We start from the raw sequence: 20,283 nt of genomic DNA on the forward strand, positions 1-20,283 counted from the left end.
GCACACCAAACTACCCAGTCCCAAGCCACGAGCCACGAGCAAGTCCTTTTCCATGATGTTAATATGCTTGCTCTTGCTTTTTTTTATTGTTCACGGCGTGCCTCAGGTTACCATTGTTGAAGCAACAGGCCACTTTCGTCAGAGTGAGGTAAAGCGACCTTCCTTCGGCGGTCATTCGCGTGAGCGAGCGTTCGCTGCAGAGATTGACTTTTCCGGTGGCGTTCTTGGCGTTGGCCGTAGGCATCAAGCACCATGGGGAAAATTATTGCTTCAACTCATGGGCCCGTACGAAAAAAGCGAAACGATGGATGAGAAAATGTTGTTTTCTCATTTGTCTACAAGACACGCAAAGCCAGTGCGCCAGGTTTCCCGCCTGTGCCGGAATCTTGCACGGCCCATCGTGCCGCTCGGAGTCATCGTCTTTATATATAGCAAGGCCCTCTCCGACGGCTTGTTTCGTACTGCCGTTTGAATTGAGTCGAAAGCACTTCAAAAGCGGCATGTAACGTGATTATGATGAAGATAAACGATGCCACCCCGGCAACGCAACTGAACCATAAGCCTGAACCTAACCTTGCCCCGGGACGCATCCTCACCTTTGCACGTACGGTCGAGCAGGAAGCTTTTTTGCTAGAAGGTTGGCAGAGTGTTTGTCATGGCTGGGAGGGTGAATTTAGATGGGAACGGTGATGGAAAGAGGTCAGCGAGACAATTACCCAACGAGCGAGAGGACGGCGAATGGGAGCAATGTGATCCCACGGGGAAAATCTTATGGACTGGCTAATATTTTGATTTATTTACTACAGCCTCATTGTCCGTCGGTTCAAGGGACGGGTGACGAAAAATGGAAACTGAAGAAGAGTGTAGTAGAGTGGAATGAAGGAAAAAGTAGCAAAAAATTAAATAAAAATAACAAATCCCACATTCACGGCTGTACTGCCGCAGCGCTTCTGACTTTTCTTAAAAGGACACACAGGCCTCTTCGTTAAAGATCGTCGGTGTGCGGGAGCGAACATTTGAATGGAAAATTCATCCTCCAGGATAAACGGCCTATTTTCGTACGGTGAAAACTTGAGTGCGGGAGTAAAGTAGCTCGATGAGCTCGGAAGGATATCTATTCAAAATCTTCACCCAATGCGAAGGAGCAGCAGCTTTCTAAGGGCACGATGTTGCGAAGAAAAAGAGCAGAAAAAAACCAAACACATCTCAAAAAAGGACGCCATTCAGGGCTAGTGTATTGATACACACACACAAAATAAGAAGGAGAAGACAGAATGGGGAACAGAAAATGAAATAAGCCTTCGGCAGCCTCTCAATCTCGGCCCAAACCTGGGAACATTATATTTGGTTATCCTTCATTGAAATTAGATTCTATTATGAAAGTATGATTAGATTTAAATTTTATCCGAACACAAGGTATTCCGAAGGTATCGAACACTGACCTGATTGCGATTCGGGTGAGGTAATGGGTAGGGCAGGGCATGGAAGAAGGGAAAGGAGGGATAAAGATTCCCGTTGCCATTCTGTCAAAGTAAAAAAGGAAGCAAAGTCCGCGATGAAAAATGTTGTGAATAATAATGCTCAATAATAGTACTAATAATCGTAACCATAAATCGATCCATACGAAGAGGAATAGAAGGAAGGAACGCGGTAAGAAGGGAAAATCGTCATGGGGAGCTTGCGAAGACTTTAATTACGAAATGGAATGTTTCAGTTACAAAGCTTAGCAGTGATTACGCGGATTAGAGCCAATAAATACGATGTGTGGGTAATGACGAAAATTACTTTCTGAGTGGGATGAAATGGGTACAAAGATTGGGATTAAAATATAACAAAGACAATGGCGTGGTGGGGAAACGTTTTGTGAAAAAAGTTAGGTCATTTTAAGTAGATAAGAAGAAATTTTTAACACGCTTTTTAATCGCGGAGGAAAGCCTTCACAAAAATCCACTTAGCCTGCCGAAAACCAGTGCACACATTTAGTGGGTCCTCAAGATTACTAAATAGGGTCTTAGCGGTGTATGTTTTTAAATGTTGTGATAGACTGGTGTTCCATATCTGCTGTCTCCGAAGCGAAGGAGACTCCAACTGTTTCTTCTTTTATTAAGGCAACATTAACTCGAAAGGTCTTGGCATATTGATGTAATCCCTAGCTAAAAGAACAGGCTAGCATACCGGATAACGTGGTGGACGTGATTCAAGACTCGATCCTATCGTGTGAAGACTAATGCTGCTACTGTTTCTGTCACCGGTTCGGGGCATAACAGCTTGGAGAGCTGCATGTGCTTGTGCTATCGATTTTTCTGCTTGTCTTGTACCTGTTTACTTCTTTTTGGTTTTAAAAGGAGCTGCTACTGATAGTAGCTTGCATACAAACGATATTTTTGTCGTAATTTGTGACGGCGTAGCATGAAAGTTAAAGATTCCACCCAGGCATTTTAAAAATCCTCAATTTTAACTAAATGCGATCAAAAATATTTGCTACAGAGTGAGTTTAAATTGTATCTCATGTCAAAAATTGATTTCAAGTTCCATGGAAATTGAATGATTCGCCACTCACTCCAGTTTGATTTCACAATCCAGTCCAACGGTGGCACAGAAGACTATCCTTGAGATGGCAAATATTTAAGACTTCGATACACCAGAAAATACTAGCAAATAATCTGCGAGACAAAGTTTAAGCGAACTTGTTGCAAACACACACATCCTACCACACCGTAGCATTGTAAGTGAGCAAGCATCAAAGATTTTTGCACCAGGAGTTAATGTAATTTTTCTCCATTGACAAACTCGTGGCCCGCCGTTGGGATGGGTAAAGAAGCTGTGCAAAGAACGCGCCGCATGATGAGCAACACACAAAAACGATGGCAAACAGCTTCCGGAGGAGGCAATCACTTGGTCGCTGCAATCACTAACTGTGTTCGGTCGGGTTGGGTCGGGTTGGTGCCAAGACCACGGCCACGGTTGGACTCGAAAATAGCAAAAGTTTTTAATTTGAACTTTTCTGATCAAACAAACTTTTCCGAGCGCGACCCTGATGCCCGCTTCCCGCTGTTACTACCGTTGATGTCGTGCTTCTGGCGTTGTGGTCCAAACCAGTTTATGCCGGATCCGCTCTATCCCGGTATCTCTCGCCATGTGCAAGGGGGAGGTGGTGAGTGCAGAGCGCGTGTAAGAAATTGGTACTTCGGCTGGTGGCCGCACTCTGCATGAGCACCGGCTAAACATCTTTATTATTACAATATTTAATTTTCCCCTTCGTTTGCGCATCTTAAGCACCGACTGGAAGGAATAAATCACTGAGCGTAAAGTAAGTTACCGTGCTTCTCTTAGCCATTTTTCCCTCCCTACTGGAATGGTTTCGTTTCGTGCTGTGATGCGAACGAAAATGGGGCGACGGCGGGGGTGAACAATATTTGCGATATCCATCCCATCGTCCCAGCGTTTCGGAGCGGTTTGCAATCGCAATTTAAATTCATAACCAAACGAGTTTTCATCCCCGGGTACGAGGATTCGGATCTGCTCACTCATAAAAGTGGAGTGAATATTGCACCATTCGTTCTAGTACTTTAGTTTTCTACATGATGGTTAGAGAAGAAAATGGTGTGATTTAAAATATAAAAAAAAAAAACACACACACACAGTGCACTCCCACATGCCACTTTTGCCAGACGCGTGGGAAACGTGTTTAATTTTGCATGAAATCGCGCTTTATGTGAGTGAGGTTAGGGTGCTGTTAACTTTAACGATATTGATTGCGAGATTGTGCTTGGGAGGCGGAGGGAACAAAGAGTATAACGAGCTTTGTTCGTAGTCCCGACTCGTAAAAGTAAACGTTCTTAATGATATTATGTGTTTTTAAACGACCAGAAACCCATTAGTCAATGGAGACGCCTGGTACTTCACGTGATGGAGCGTTCAATAATCCGTGCAATAATTCACGCTAGATGTTTGGTCAATAAAAGGGTGTTTTTTTCTACGTTAAATAATTATTGAAAACATAATTCTATTTAGCACTCGGTTTTGTGTAAAGGGTTACCGCAAAACAAAAGCCGCTTAATAGACAAACAAAAAGTTAAATAGTTCACTTCTAGCGTAAGTGTAAAATATGCCATATAAAAGCATTCTACAGCACGAAGCACAAAAGAGCACACCTGAATAGAAACGGGGATGCCGGTGCTGCTAAATCTACTCCAACTAGGTGGAAAACTATCGCACACCGGCCCCAATTGGGCAGGATGAATGGTGCCCGCTGTTTCTCCTATCGCGTCGGTCGTTCCAGCGAGACGCCAATTTAAAGTATCACGAGCACTGTCATGAACAAACTAGAGATCCTGCTACTGGTGGCACTTTTTTTGCTGGCCTTTTTTTATTTTCACACAAAAAACCCTCCACTGAATGGGAAATTCAAACGCCATTGCCGAGCGTAAAACTGGGAACGCGAGACGTGAATTGAAATAAAATGAAAAACGGTTTCCTACACGCGGATTACTTGTGTAGTTGTGGATATGAATGAAAGAAAGGGAATATGTAGTGACGTGTGAGAGAGGGAGAGAGAAATAAAGAGAAAGAGAGCGTGAATTTAACGAGCGCAAGGACATAGCAGGTTGTCTGGGCGAGTCTGGCTGCCGGTGCAGGAAATTAAAGCAACAGGCGGCAAATGCAACAGTTGGAAGCATCTGGCGACCTGTTGAAGTTGGGAACGAGTTCGCTTCCGTTTCGTTCTTTGCGGGATTGAAATTCTGTTTTTTATTTTTCTCCTCTCCTTCTTTCGTTGTCCTCGCCTCCTCGTGCTGTACGTCTGTTCCTTCTTGCCACCATTCAAACCACTTCCGTTTGGCTTTTTACGTGCTCTTGCGTCTCACGGATCACGTCGACCATCCGGTAACACGGTGAAAACCTGGCGAGATATTTCCACGCGCTGTACCGAATTTGTCGGGTTGCCGACAGAAAAAAAGAGCAGAAGCAAAACCAGGAACTCTCGTCTCGTAGATGGCGAATGGAAGCAGGGGTGTACAGTGTCAAGCATTTTTCCGCTCAATATGAACACGCTCGAGCACTTTCCAATGAATACACTTCGTCAAGCGACTTTTCCGCCCTCGCGCGAGTGTGTGTGTGTGTGTGTGTGTCCTGTTGCATCTTCCTGGTCGAGCGAGTGTGGCAACTATACGAACAGCTGAGGAGGTGGTGAGTGGAATGGATTGGATCGGGGGAAACGAGAAGACTAACGCTCCAGCACACAAGCGCCGCACGAACGATGTGGCGCGATAGCGTCGTAGTGAAAGGATCGCGCCAAGGATCGTTACTTGTAAAATATGGAGTTTATCCATCGCTGATTGTGCGGAATAGAAGTTGAAGGGTGGGAAAAGCACCCAACCACCCGCCTTATGCTTGGAAGTTAACATCATTCTTCTCCTCCTACTGCTCCCACTGTCAACCCCGGAAAGCCAATGCTATTCATAGTAAGTGGGATATTCAATCCATTTTCACGACACCTCTCTCTCGCAAGCATTCAGGAGGCACCTTTGGCATGCAGGGATCGTCTGTCGTTCCGGTCGCTCAACCATTTACTGTAGCAAATGGTGTAGCCCGTGTCTTTGGCCGGTTGCACGACCATCGGTCCGTATCCGTGTCACATACCGTATGCGCATTTACATTGTCCTTTTTCATCCTTGCGATCGAACTGTTCCCAGAAGCAGCAACAGCAGCAGCAGCAGCAGCGGACTGCACTTAGCCGCGAGAACAATGACAGTTTGATTCCACGGACACTCTTGCCGGATCGAATGGCAAATGGTGAATGGAGCGAATGGCGCACATCCGACGACGACAACGTCCGGCTGTGTGTGTGGTTCAACAGGTTCTCTTCTTCACCGGAGGGCAAAGAAGAATAGTCGCGTATCGATGACCATGATTTACTGGTTGCCAACATTCGACTTGGCGCTGACCAATTTGGCGCCCTTTGGCGTTTGTATGCGCACGCCGGGCGCACCGGCAGCGCCAAATGGGTTTTCCAAATGAAAGCATCCTAATGGAAAATCCTACCCAATCGCACTGGTCGCTTGTGAAAACGGTTCGCACGAGTAAGCGTTACTTCCTGTCCCTGTTCCAGCTAAATTGTAACCATTGTTCGTGGTGGTGCTGTGCAATGAATGAAAAGTGTTCTGGTGCCGCTAGTGTACGAGCATTTTAGGAAATGGTTCTCGAAAACCTCAAAATTTGGGTCAAGTGGTAAGTGGAATTGTGCAGCAGTTACAACAGCTTGATGCAAAGGTGATGCTAGTTTTTTATCATTGCAGCGTGTTTTTTGAACTCTTTTGCTCTTTAGTGCGTGGAGTAACAATGAAGCATTTACGAGAATTGGGTTGTAAGTTGACAACTTGTTGAGTGAAGAGCTTTTAACTGCAAACAAACAAAGGCCATCGAATATTGCAAATGATTGTGTACATTGGGTACTAAAGAGTTGTTGCGTGTTTAAGCACCATGAGATACTTAATAAGTTCATCGACAGATATTGTGATTTGTTTTTGTTTATTGCCATTTGCCATTTGATTTGGATCGACAAAATATACAATAGGTTTGAAGTATTGTGAAGGGTTTTGAATTTATTAACATTGCTGACTAAAAAAAAACATTTATCATCAACCTATCAATAGCTGGTGGTCAAGTGTTTTTATTGGGTTTCTAGGTTCAAAACATCTTCTCAGTTCTTGATTGTTCTCTGATTCTCTGATTATTTTACGTTTGGATGTACAAAATGTCAATACGTCTTTAGAAAAAGTGTGATTTGTTGTTTGATTCAACTGTTTTAGGTGTAAACTAGCTAAACTCATGATTAGAAATTTTTTTGATTAATCAAGTGAAGAGAAAAGAAAATTTTTCCTTCCAAAGATTTCGACATTTTTGCTAGTTTTAAAGAAAATTATACCCTCCGCAACAATGTCCAAAAAATGGACCCATACTTCTACAAAATGTTTTAGGACATTTTATGTTTTCCCTGATTTGAAAGCTTATAGCTTTTGATCTGCTCTTCGCATTTCTATGAAATTTTAAAGAAAGATGAGGTAATTTGTTGTCTAGCTAATAAAGTCTAGTTGAGAATTTAACAAAATATTCTTCTATTTTCTGTTCAATTTAGTGTGGATACATTTTTGGAAGGGCCCCCTATATTTGGTGTGCTTGTTTGTTTTGATGCTTCCGATGTTTGGCCATCTAAAGACAAATTCCTCTCCATCGAGTGTCTAAGTTTTAAGAATCCACCTTTAATTAAGTTTTGTTAATTGAGAGATTTTTTTTTGCAATACGGTTTTTCTATCGAAATAAAAAAGAATATTTTTAAGCGTTGTTCTAATAGAAACCTGCCCAATATTTTGGTTGTTGAATAAGGTTCTTTGTGGATTTGGATCTCCTTACCAGCTCGGGATCACCTTGCGACTGCTCACACCGCCACTTCCCAAACTCGTCACTGCTCAATATTAAACCAAGCGTCTGGGTATGTTTACACAAACAAAAAATGTTAATAAACATCCCTTTATGAAATATATTTTTCAAGTAAGTTTGCTGTCTAATTAAACGGCGGGATGATACATAATTTTAATCAAGCTATTATACAAATGCATTCTAAAAGCTCGTTATTGCATCACATGATCACATATCGTTCTTTTCGACACATTATTCAATTTCATAGGAATCTCACTCATGCTGTCAGTATTTTGAACGTGTGTTAATGCAAATAGCAACAGTTTTTAATGTGCCAACTTAAATCAGAGTGGATTACACGTTTATTTGGCATTGAACGAAGATTCATTTCACCCTAGAAATCATTACTTCTACACTGATAAATACTTTGAATTTGGCACAGCATCAAATTAACACGAGTCCTTCCATTCTTAAAGAACATTTGCATACAAATAGTTTTCCCATTACCCGGAAGCGAAGGTACGAATAAGTGACTCCATACCGTATCAAAGTGCAGCGTTTTAAAGCTGTCTCAACAACAACTATTATAACTGTCACCATTCATTTGAAAAGTTTGCTACGAAAACTCTTTTGCAACAATCTCCCAGATAGACACACGCAAACATCGCACCAAGCCAACCGTGTGCTCAGGTGCAGAAAGTAAGAACGCTGCTTGGCAATCTTTTCGAGCACTTTTCGTAATGGCAATTTGTGTTTCAGATCAAAAATAACTGCAAAACCTCTGTTGCAAGGAGCAAGGAAAGCACGCATTCCTATTGCAAGAAACCCGAATGCCAGTTGCCGTGAGTGTTTGGAGAAGGTAGCAGAGGAAATGCGGCAACTCCAGAAGTGGCTCGGGTGTAGTAGAGGGCAACAATCCACAAAACTATTTTACCACTCTCGTACACATTTGCTCCATGATGTACGCAGCAGCAGCCAGCTGCAGCATAGTGAGAACTGAGAATGTGCTAAGAACGCCAATTTTCGCATGCAACAGTTTTGGAGCCCGAGAGTGGCTGTTCGGAGTAGGTACTGTGTACACTATTACGGATCATGACCAGTTTTGGAAGCGGGAAATGGAACGGAAAACCTCGGAACAGTGAATGGAGTATCTGTTCTTTTCATACGAAATCGTTTTATGTTGAATCTCGGCAAACTTCCACGGTACGATACTGCACAACTTTGGACTGCTGTTGCTGAGGTCGGGCTTACGCTGTGCAGTTGATCAACAGTGCTTAGTTTTGGGCGGGCAAAACAAACCGGATCGGTACAAAACCATATCGTTTGCTGGCTTTCGAGCAGCTGGCAGCTCGGCAGTGTGGCGGCTGGCTGGCCCACTGTTCAGACGAATCACACCTTCCCACCAAGAGTTTGCCACAGGAGTTAAAATGAGATTTGTATCGTTACCGCTCTCCGTCTTTTCCCCGGGAACGATTCCGGTATCGTTTTGAGACTCCGCCACCAGCAGCATCCGCCAGCCGGTCTGCCCAGTCCAGCTTGCTGACAGTCGTCGGAGTGAAATTGTATCGAAATGGGTCCACTTAGCAAAACGAGTAAACTAAAGGTTCTCCTCCTTCGTCATTTGCTAGCAGCGAACGAACTTGCTAACGGATGGCTAGAACTTGCCGCATGCACACATACAAGGGTGGGATTGTTTGCACACGTACACGCTTACGGGTTCGTCCCACTGAAAACGGTAAAGGTTCCAGAGAACCCTTCCAACTCGACCGAACTCATTCCCTTGACCATCCGGATCGTGTGTCATGGGTCGGGGTTTCCTCCTCCAGTGTGTGTGCGTGTGTGTTATGGGCATGGATTATCATATTACGATTTAAAGCTTATTTCGGGTCTCGGTTAGTTTGGTCCGAGATTTGGGCGCGCTTTGAAACGTTTGCTACACCGGGGAACCGGAGAATGGACAAGCAAAAGGAAAGGTAAAGCGAACAAAGATGTCCTTTTCGGTCCTGTCCTTTCAACACACGTGTCGCAGAGGTGGCGTTTCTGTTTTGCTACCTCTATTTGCAGATGTATTCATCCGTTGTCTGTGTGGGACAAGCGTTTGTGTGTGCGCTCTATTTTCGTCTGGTCCTTTCCGGTTGTGAGCCGTTTTTTTGTTTGTTACGATGATTCAACCAGTGCTACCAGTAAAGACTGGCCAGTCAAACGACGGACTGGAAATCGTTCAGTAAGTCCACCCTCAAGGGGCAAAAGCTTACCAAGTCAACCTTGCCGCTGTTTGACTTGGTGTTTTTTTGGTGTTTTTTACCCCCTAGTTTTCAACCCAAGGATGGTGTTTTCGTCGGAGTTTTTCGGGGCGACTTAATCCATGCCAGACCTACATCCCGATTTAGATGATTATCGGTGGTGGCCGCCGGGATCGTTAGGGCGAAATTGCATCGATGAATCTAAATCGTTTCCCCTCACGTTTGCTGCTAGTTAGAAGCGATGAGTGGCGGATTGAGCTTTAACGTTTGCTTGGAATGTGTTTTTCCACCGTTTATGGTGTGACCTTTTTTGGTGGCGTTTTACACTATTAGCTGTGATCAAATAAATTGATTTAGAAGGCAAAGAAAATAGGAAGTAATAAGTGAGGTTAGTTGTCTTGTGTTGGATAGAATTTAGATAATGATCTGTAGATGTGATGTTTTTTTTGATGATTTTAAAATATATTGCGTTGCTTTGTATTATGGAATCTGCAAGGAAGTTTTTAATAGGTTTAAGGCGTTAGATTTCATATTTAAAATGTGAAATGTTTTAATATTCCTAGCTTTCTTGGCTTCATGACCTTCTAGGTCATGTTAGCCATCTAATGACTCTAATGACTAGTTCCATAGTCAGTCCTCACTATAGTGTTGAGGAATATTTCCATTATCTAAAAGGTTGAAAAGACCTAAATGATTTGAATTCGTTAGTTTTTCTTCTGCTTCCTTAAACAGAACTGAATTTTGGGTGAAAATTGTGATTGGCATGGTAAGGTATCAACTAGTTAATAAAACATAACACAACCAAATTACTCAAATTTGTTTGACTGACATTATGTGGACTAGGTCGATAAAGCTGTTGCCATTGTGCCTTCGGTACATTAGATCCTTAATGATTCTAAAACTTCCTTGACACTTTTTAGGCTAATTATAGCAAATTGGGATTTTTTCTCAAATACTGGCTTCATTTTACCATATTGAAATCATTGTCTATCGAATGCAATTTGATTCTCAATTAAAATAATCGAAAAGTCTCATGTCCTTACGCTTCATTAAAGGTTTTTAAACTTGCACATTAAAGCTTACCCAGATTTGTTTCGTTCGCATTATTAACTTTATCGCACACGAAGGCACGCTGTTTCATTTGACAATACATTGCATTACCTCTTTGAAATTAGCTTTTCCCATCATCACTTTAACCGAGAGGGAAGGTGGCTGGAGAACCGAAGAACCGAGATGGGTTGGAATCTCGCTTCGCTTGTAGCGCTAATTTTATTGAAGCATCTCGTTTCATCTCGTCATCTCATCGTGATGCGTCATCATACTGAAATAATTAAGCCATCAAAACATAAAAACCACAACCAAACCGTGCTGAGCTTGTAGGGCCACCACTGTGTTTGCCCTTCCTTTTGTGTTCGCTTTCACACACACACACGCACACAGTTGTAGAAGCAGGAGCTTGTTTTTGTTAAACTCAGTGTTGGTGGTGTTGTTCTGAAAGCGGAGGCTAAGGGTGCAAAGGAAACAGTTATTTGCAGTCTGCAAAACATCCAACAGTTTTGCTAGCCTTCTCCTGAAAGAAGGCACCAAATTACTAAAACGGTTCCAAGAGGAAACCCGTTTTCTTTCTTGGGCGGGTACTACTTGCTTGCCGTACAATTTTAGCCTCGTTTACATACTCGCATTACACCCGGCAGTCTGGCTGGTGCGGGTAGAAGATTCTAAATTGAAGGATTAAAATCGTTATATCACCCCGGTCGTACGGTTTGCTAAACACGGGTTTTGCTTGCACGTCGTTCGTTGCTCCAACCCGCTCGAGTGACTGCTCACTGGCTGCCTCTTGGTAGAACATTGGTGAACCGCTACATTAACCCTGGATACAAAGATCTATCTTCACCACCGCACCCGCACGGAAAAGATTTAATTTAATTACAAAAAGTCACAAAATACATCCTGTCGACGAGCTAGCGCGCTCTGGTGGTTAGTGTGGATTTTCATCCGACCATCCGTGGATCAACTTTACGGGCTTTTTGCTTTCCGGGCTTCCGTGACGAAATCTTTGGTAGGAAGGATTTTTATTCCTTTTTTAAAAAAAAAAAACGTTACGCACCAACACCACTTCATCGGAGGTTGAACGGGCTAGATGGAGACGCCTGGTGGCTCTTGGATGCGATCGGGAGTTTATTTAATCCTGCGGGCAAGGATCTCCCCACCCCAAAACCATCCCAATCACATTTGAACCGTTCGACGGAACGTCTCACAGTGTGGTTTCGGTGTTTGACGTGTTTTGAAGTCCGTTCACCCGAAACGCTCGGTACGGCGCTCCGGAAGCGCGTGTGTATCGAAGGTGCGTCATTGCGTTTAAATTTCCATCTCCAGTGATGCTCTTGATGCTTGTGAAATACGAGTGGTGCGTTTGTGCGTGTATGTGTTCGTTCATGTAGCCATAGGACGCAAATCAGCTTTCAAGACTGTGAACTCTCACACACACACACAAACATGAAGGTTCAATCGATTGATGGGCGTTGTACGTCAAACTGGCACTGTGCCCGCAAATTGCCAGAAGCATCTGCCATGAGCAAAAACCGATTTTCCATCAGTGTGGGCCAACGGATGGGCAAGTGTAGTTATTCACTGCCAGCCACCAGAACCGCTGGATGTCGAAAGTGAAACCATGTTTTGATGCCGATCGATTCCACACGTCACTTCCGCCGTCACTGCGTAGCGCGTAGCCCAAGAAGCACGTGGTTTAGCGTGTGATGAATTTTCGCGGATAGCGCGTTCATTTACCGTTGCCCTAGCGAAGCGTGTTGCGGAGCCCCAGGGACCAGCAGCCGAACGAGCTTATTTACGTACGGCAGTGTAACGGGCCCATGATTGTTTTGTCAACGCTTGACATAGTAAGGTGAGCTTATGTGGTTTTTGTTGATTTTTTGGTGGTGATGCTTGTGCAGTTGGTTGTGGATGTGTGCTGCTGTATTAGTGCGAAAAACGGGAAAGATATGGTTACGTTTCCGGTTTTGCGGTTCCCTGTTGCTGGCAGTAGCGTCGAAGCCATTACGAAGAATTAACCTAACCGTACGCACTTTAGCTGGTGGGATGGGATGCGATCGCTAGCCGAATGGAAGTGTATGTGCGATGGTGTTTATCGAGTGAACATGTTTGTTTTACATTAGAATTATTGATACTTCAGCACCGATGGGTTACTTGGATGCTAAGGATGGAAGAGATAAAGCTAATGTAGATGAAGCTAGTTTAAATGATCATTATCGTGTTGTGAATATTATGACGTGTCACTTAACATGTTTGGTTTGTTTCGAGAAAATGTACCGCTTAGATCGTTGTATAACATTTTAAACACTAGTCTAGACTTGAATTAGTATTAAACTTTTTAAAGCCAAAGCTGGTCATACTAAGCGTATAATTAGATTATGCTATAAATTCCTTCTTTGGATCGTTTTGAAGCGTCCAGTCATTTTTTTTTTATCGTGATGTGATTTTAAATTTGATGTATTAGTTATATTTTGATCTTACTAAAAAAATATAGGAAAATTTTCAACCTTCCTAGGATTTTCTGTTCAAAAAGGATTCTATTTAAACAAATCAATATTAAAAAATGGCAGCCCTACCCTTTGTCAATCAAAATTCGGTTTCTATTTTCTAAGCCATGTAGAACTTCTAAGATAGGATTGTGGCGATCAGGTTCTGATTTTTGCAACTCATATGAAGCGAGCATATTTGTTTATTGATCATCTTGTGGATTTCACAGCCTCAACACAATTAAATTTTTCAAAAGGTTGATGACAAAAGTCATTTTAAAAAATACTCATAGTTTATATATTTTTATTTATTTTTAAGTATGACGGCACGTCGCCGTATTGTCTACGTCAAGTCTAAATATGACAAAAATCGTACCTTGTCTGTAAAAACTGCATAGAGAGGAGCCCAATACGTTAAAAAAAATTAGGCAAAAATATATTTTTAGGCAGCTTTTCTGAACAAAGTTATAAGCAGTCTTCAAGTTAATCCATGTCAACTCGTGTACAGTGTACAGCTCATGCGATTCGTGAAAATAAAATAGAAATATGAAAATTTATTAGTTTAACCGAGGATGCCCGGGTTAACACGAAATCTATCGAGGAAAAGTTTCCCAAAAGTTATGATGCTTTCCGAATAGTTACTTTCAGTTTACTTCTCAATTGGAGTGACCAACTATGTTTTGTTAATTTTTTATAAAACCTTATATTCATGCAAAATGTTTGCTGTTCGCACACTTTGGTCAAAACCTTAAAAATACACTTTGATCTTTAGCTTTTCGATTGGAAATTTCTTCTCGCCGCCTCATCCATAAATAGAACGCCTACAATACATTTGACGCCCCTTTTTGTGTTCTACGAAATTTTCATTTCGTACGATGTACTTTGCTAAACAAGCATGCAATATACATTCCTACACTGGTGGCTGCTCCGCCCAGCAACAGCATGAGCAGCAGAAAAATCATATCCCTTTCAGCACAAGCACAACATGCTACAACGGATCTTGTGCATGCACATGACGATAATTCAGAAGAAGATGAGAAAAAAAAAACGAGAACACGGCATACATACACTTCTCAATTTGATTCCTATTTATGACGACCCTTACGCTTACGGATGCAACCCGAACCGAGCGAAATCGGTCGGAATCGGGCAGCTTAGGGTGAGTGGTATTTGGGGTTTCGTATGAAATGTGGAACAAGCGACGCGACGAAACAAGCACAAAGTCATGTCGTGAAAGCAAAATGATCTAGAAGCTGGATCGAAACCGGCAGGATAAACGGCAGTCATGGAAAGTGGCCACGTCACCTTCCGGTAGGAGTTTTCATCTTACTCTTTCGCTTTGTTCCCCCTCGCTTTCGGAACACTGCCGGCACAATTAAACTAGGAAGAGGCTTACCATCTTAATCAAATCGTCGGGAAGAAAAGGTTTGCCAGACGTGCGGCGCAACCGAAACGGCAATAGTCGATGAAGGAGAAGAACCGAAACACGGAAACCCATAAAAAGGCCACGGGCCCTACCAGACGCATAAGATTCCACATCCCACATCTATTGCTCTGGGGAGGCACGCTGGCGACACTGGCGTGTATGAATAAATCCTTTAACATCCTTCTTAACACATAATAAAACACATTCACATGCTAGCGTATGGGGTGGGAGGACAGCTAAGAGCTTGTGCCCGGACAGCAAGGGTACCAGCAGGCCCAGAAGGCTTTGTGGAGCAGAAGGAGCAGCTGCTGATGACGATGTGTGAACTCGACCGTGCTGTTTTGTGTACGCATCCATGCAGTCTCTCGATTGGCTGCACAAGCCTGACAGAACCGAGCGCAACAGGCACGGAAAATAAGCTTTCACGAACGATCGCACACTCATAAAAAGCGCCGTTCCCTTTGAATTATGGATATATTCACTTGACTTTAGCCTTTCGGAAGGCTTTCGATGGCTGTAGGCCTTCACCCAAGACAACAACAGTGGCGAGGCAACAGTCTACCGAAAAATATTCGTGGCGCGAGCCTTAACCACGCGGCTGAAGAATATGGCGCTCATGGCGAAACGATTTGGCGATGTTGTGTACGTGTGTGTCTGCACGCATGTGGTACACAATGTGATTTTATTCGCATCTTTTTTTTTTCATACCTTCGTTCTCTTGTCCTCTGTATCCGTACGGAGCGGCTGTACAAGGGATGCCTTATCCTAACGGTCTCCTAGTCTCCTCGGCACGGTCGCGATGGGGTTGGTAACACATTCCCCCGAGCACATGACATGGTAATGATGATGCTGATGATCACACAGATGATGATGATGGTGGCCCTACGTACAAACGCACGTTTAAGGATGATACCTCATCGCGGTTTACTTTGCATCGGTTATTCGCTTCAGGATCAGCTGGGTACACCGGAACAATCGTACAATGATGTGAAGGATAAAGGGTTGATCGAAACGTTTCTGGAAAGCTTACAATTTTATTCAAGATAAAAAGAGAGAGAAAAGAGGATTGTTAATATTGCTTATTATTATTTGTAGTTTATTTATAATTTTTACTTTTATTTATTTATAATTCACTATGATGGTACAATGCCGTTTTATTAACACCACTTGTGATGGTTTAATTGTATGAACATGATGATAAGGAATTTCCTCCTTATTCTTTGCCTTTTCCTGGACATATTCGATTACTAGGTTTATTTGTAATAAGATTCATAAGGAAAGGGTAGAATAAACTTGAATTGGAGTTGGAATGAATATAATTGTCAACTGAAAAACATCTTTTTATTATTATATTTAGATGACAACATGGCATAAGGCGTCATACTTAAAATAAATAAATATTATCTTCATTTTGATTTTGTACTTTCCCCGGAACTATCTTCCATGCATCCAACAGCATTTGCGGATTCTTTTCGTTTCACCCAAATAATCTTGCCCGCTAAGCTATCCACAGCAGATTGCATTCAGCACCGGCTTCATGCCCCCTTTTTTACACCACCCTCACACTCGGGTGGCCCTTTCTGCCTGGCCCGTAAGAGGAAACGAATAAATCATGAGCCCTATTATGATCATTGTTATTATTACCGTCAAACATTTGCCGACTTCCCCCAATGGGGCAGGAAAATGGTGCGGCAGCACGTACGGACGGTGCTTGAACCACCCTGAATGCCAGTGATGCATGAGCATGTGTGTAGGTGAGATGAGCCTATGTGGCACCCATCGGATTGTTTGTCACACGATGGTTGAAACGGGCACGTTTTGTTGTATGAAAGGGAAGAAGCAAAAAACCAAGAGAAAAACAGGCATACGAAACGAACTGGAACGAAACCGTAACACCACTGAAACTGATTCACTATTACACACAAAAAAAACATTACCACACGGCCACAAGCACATTCATTCACATGAGCTCATGAGCCCAAAACGGTATTAAGATGCGGGTGGTATGAAAAAAAAACGCGTTGCCACACAGACACACCTTGCGGCAGATAGCGTCAGAATCGTTGACACTCTGGCACGTCGCCCGCGTACAAGGAGTAAAGTGACGCGATTGTCCTTTTTTTCATTCCTGTTGCTGGGCCGGAAAAAGGACATATAAATTTTTACGACACCTCGACTCGATAGACTCCGGCAAGGCAAGGCAAGGGATGTTTGCCAAGAACGATTGGTCCCGGCAGCCGTGCGTATTGACAGGCCCATAAAAGGGGCCACCCGAGGGACAGGTGGTGGGATGGGTTGCTTTCGAGTAACAAAATTTCCAACGATTAATTTGCAGCTAATTTCCCGGGGCACCCCGTAACACAGTGACAGGCTTTTCCTTCGGTTGATATTAAGTGCGTGATGGAGTTTTATTGTGGATCGTGTCCCGGAACCCGGAACGGATAATTGGGGTGATAAGTTTTTATTGTCTGCTCCCAACCCTCGCTCGCTTTTCGCAGCCGGTTTTTCGTTCGGTGTTTGTGTTGATGGGAAAAGGCTTGATTTGGCCGTTTATTTTTCGGGAAGATGAGATTGGTGTTGAGTGTTAATTGAAATAGTTTTATATGTACTCCCGAAGCAACTCACTATTATAGTGGTCATTAAATTTTCTTTAGGATGCGTGCTACAATTTTAAGCACTTAATTAAAAAGTAAAACTTTAAAAAAACTGATTCTAAATGTAATTTACTTAAAAGCTTATAGCCCATTAGCTTTTTTACTTGCCCTGCTATAGAACTGCAACTCGTGCATGTCTTTAGCTCGCTTCCTTCAAAGCCAGTTTTTGTTTCCTCACAAAGGAAAAAGTCAACCCCAACCCACACCTAACAAGTTCATCGCAATGCAAAACCAATTCCATAAAGCACACTCAATGTAGCTTATCAACCCGCCACTCGCGCTGGTCCCATTCGGCGGGTTCGGCTGCGCGGGTGTGAGCATGCTAATTAATGTTTTCCTTAATAAATTGCCCATTGACCCCTCGGGTTGCGGTTACATTCAGCCCCCCATCCCCCCCCCCCCCCCCCACACCCAACACCCCCCATTCCCACCGGGTGAAAAGGAAATGGTAGCGTTTAATCAAACAACCCATTGTTGCATGACTGTCATTGTTTTCGCCGCCCGCGCTTAACTCTTCGCCACCACGTTCCGGATCCGTATCGTTTCCGGTTCGGCAAGCATATCCGAACCGCACCCATCACACACACACACACACACACACGTTCTCCGGTTTTGCTTCTCACACTGTTAGGTTATCGGGGACGTTCTGGACTTGCCAGTCAATTGAATTCGGCCAACCGTTTCGTGCTGTGCTCACGATATGAGCTTACGTACCTCGCTCGCAACGTTTGCTGGTAGTAGAAGAAGGAACTAAACACGGTGGAACTAAAAATAGACTCGTGTTTCGTTATTGTAAATAAATTATGTGTAAATGTGATAACTATTTCGCTAAGCGATACCATTAATTACAAAAACCCACTTTTTTTTGTGTGTTTCAAGCTTTTTGGTTTGCCTTTTTTTTGCTTCTCATTCCCTGAAGGAAGTGGCTTGGTATGTGGGTCTTTTGTGTTGTGGTGCATTGTATACTGTTTAGTGCATTCTGAGGTGACGTTTGTTTTTTTGCGGTGATATAGCGAGCAATAAGGATATGAGGGAGAAGGAAAACAAACACACAAAGTCACGCATTTACTGATTATTCTACACGACCTGTTGTAGACCTGTGGTGCAGTGTACATTGGGTGCCGCTTAAATGAAATGGGTTTTGCACAGTGTCGCTTGCAGGTTCAGATAAGACCGGTTTGAAGTAATGGAGAAGAGAAAAAATGAATAAATTAATGCATAAGACTTGCGTGCTCACACAGAAAGGTCATCCTGTAGGGGTTTTTATAGCGCAGGGGAATTCTAATTAAACATTTCTTAAGATAACTTGCATAAAACGTTTTTATCTTATTGTAATATAGCGGCGTAACATCTAAGTTTACAATTCGTTTTTCAAAAATTCAACATAGTATTCAAAAGTTTACTTAACAATGGATTATTATTACAAATTATTTTCAACAAACAATGAAAAAAAAAGTTGAAAAACCAAGAATGTACTAGACATCACACTTAGTTATCAAATTTTCCTCTATTTTACAGAAAAAGAGGGAGGTCTTCTACTGAAAATGCAACCGAAAGATGTGTTGGTGAGTAGTTTTTTGCTATTTTAAAGATTATTGTCTATTAATATTCTTATATATAATACTTTACAAAAGTGTGCTGCCTCAACATGCTACGTATTTGTAGTTTTTCATCTAAAATGATTGCAATTTTACAACACAACACAAGAATCCGTTCCATGTTAATACAAACTCCCCATTTAACACCATAACTATCAATCTTTCATGCTTCCTTAAACACATGATGGAAATGTCTCTATCCCTTATCCCCATTGAGCAACATTTCCATCCACAAACACACCTATCCATGTTCGCACTGGCACAACCGTAATCCAATTACCGTGCCGACCATATGTGTGATCTGCCGAAAATTCAATCTGCCGACACGCCGAAATTACAACACGCACAGAAGCGGCCGCTTTCCGGATGTTTAAGGTTGTCTTTTGAAAGCATCCCGCGTTGAGTTGGCTAGAGTTTGGGACAGCGTGACAAAAAGAGTCCGGAAATGGCACAGTAGGTGCGGTGGGTAATGGGTAGAAAAACTCGAAAGGACCACCCAACCCAAACAAGGCTCCTCGGGGACCTGTTCCGGTCCGACCTGATTGCGTCCGATAGACACACAAACACACACACGCATACGCATAGTGTGGGCACGCACTGTGCTTTGCTGGGCGATGGATACGATATTTATCTAATTATTCACGAGTGCCAGTTAATTTGATTTCCTGACCTAATTGTAAAACATCACGCGGAAGACAAGCCGATGGTGCGTGAGTGTGTGATCGTGTGTCCAACCGCAGGATGTGTCGAGCGCGCTTGCTGTCCTGCGGCAGACTGTGGACGACTAGGCCACCATTTCGTCCTGATAAATGCCACATGCATGCCCTCAGCGTGTTCGGTTCGTGAGCTGGAGTGGATGCTAAATCGTTCACTGATCGACGACGGCAAGTAGTGTTTACAGATTTTTGGCCGATAGCGAGAGTGAGTTTAAGCGATTGAGCGTGCGGTGGTTGGCAATGGTGTTGGCCTGTCCCTGAATGCGATCCTGGTTGCATTCCTAGAGCACGGGGGAGATGGGTGAAGTTTGTTTAACCAACTGTTTGCGGGTCCAAACTGATGTTGCCTGACGGTATAATGCATGCTAGCGGATGGTTTGATAGTTGTGGAAAATGGAGCAATGATTAGCAAAATTTGCAAAAGCACTTAATACACACCGAGCGTAAGTTTTTTGCTTTATATAATATTTCGTTTTTGCATCGTTTTAATTATGCAGATGCACTGGAGTACAATAGCTAGCTTTTCGAAATAATTTTTATTAGGCAAGAATTATTTTTTTATGGTTTTGTTCATTGAATTTGGCAAAGTATCTATTTGTTATAGTCCTTGTTGTATTGACATTCTGGACTGGAGTTCAAATAGAAAAGTGCTCGAGCTCAGAGAGAAACATTAATAATCGAACTTTCCATTTTC

General features: G+C 42.9%; 1 protein-coding gene across 1 annotated transcript in view; it reads right to left on the minus strand.

Moving 5' to 3' along the window:
* Positions 1 to 2,088: 2,088 nt before the first annotated feature.
* Positions 2,089 to 20,283, minus strand: part of LOC126561840 (putative ferric-chelate reductase 1 homolog) — a 261,537-nt gene continuing 243,342 nt past the window's right edge. The window contains exon 8 of the mRNA XM_050218173.1: positions 2,089 to 2,098. The gene's annotated coding sequence lies outside the window, so the exon portion shown is untranslated. The remainder of the gene's footprint in view (positions 2,099 to 20,283) is intronic.

Source organism: Anopheles maculipalpis, chromosome 3RL, assembly GCF_943734695.1.
Source record: "Anopheles maculipalpis chromosome 3RL, idAnoMacuDA_375_x, whole genome shotgun sequence".
Taxonomy (NCBI): Eukaryota; Metazoa; Arthropoda; class Insecta; order Diptera; family Culicidae; genus Anopheles; species Anopheles maculipalpis.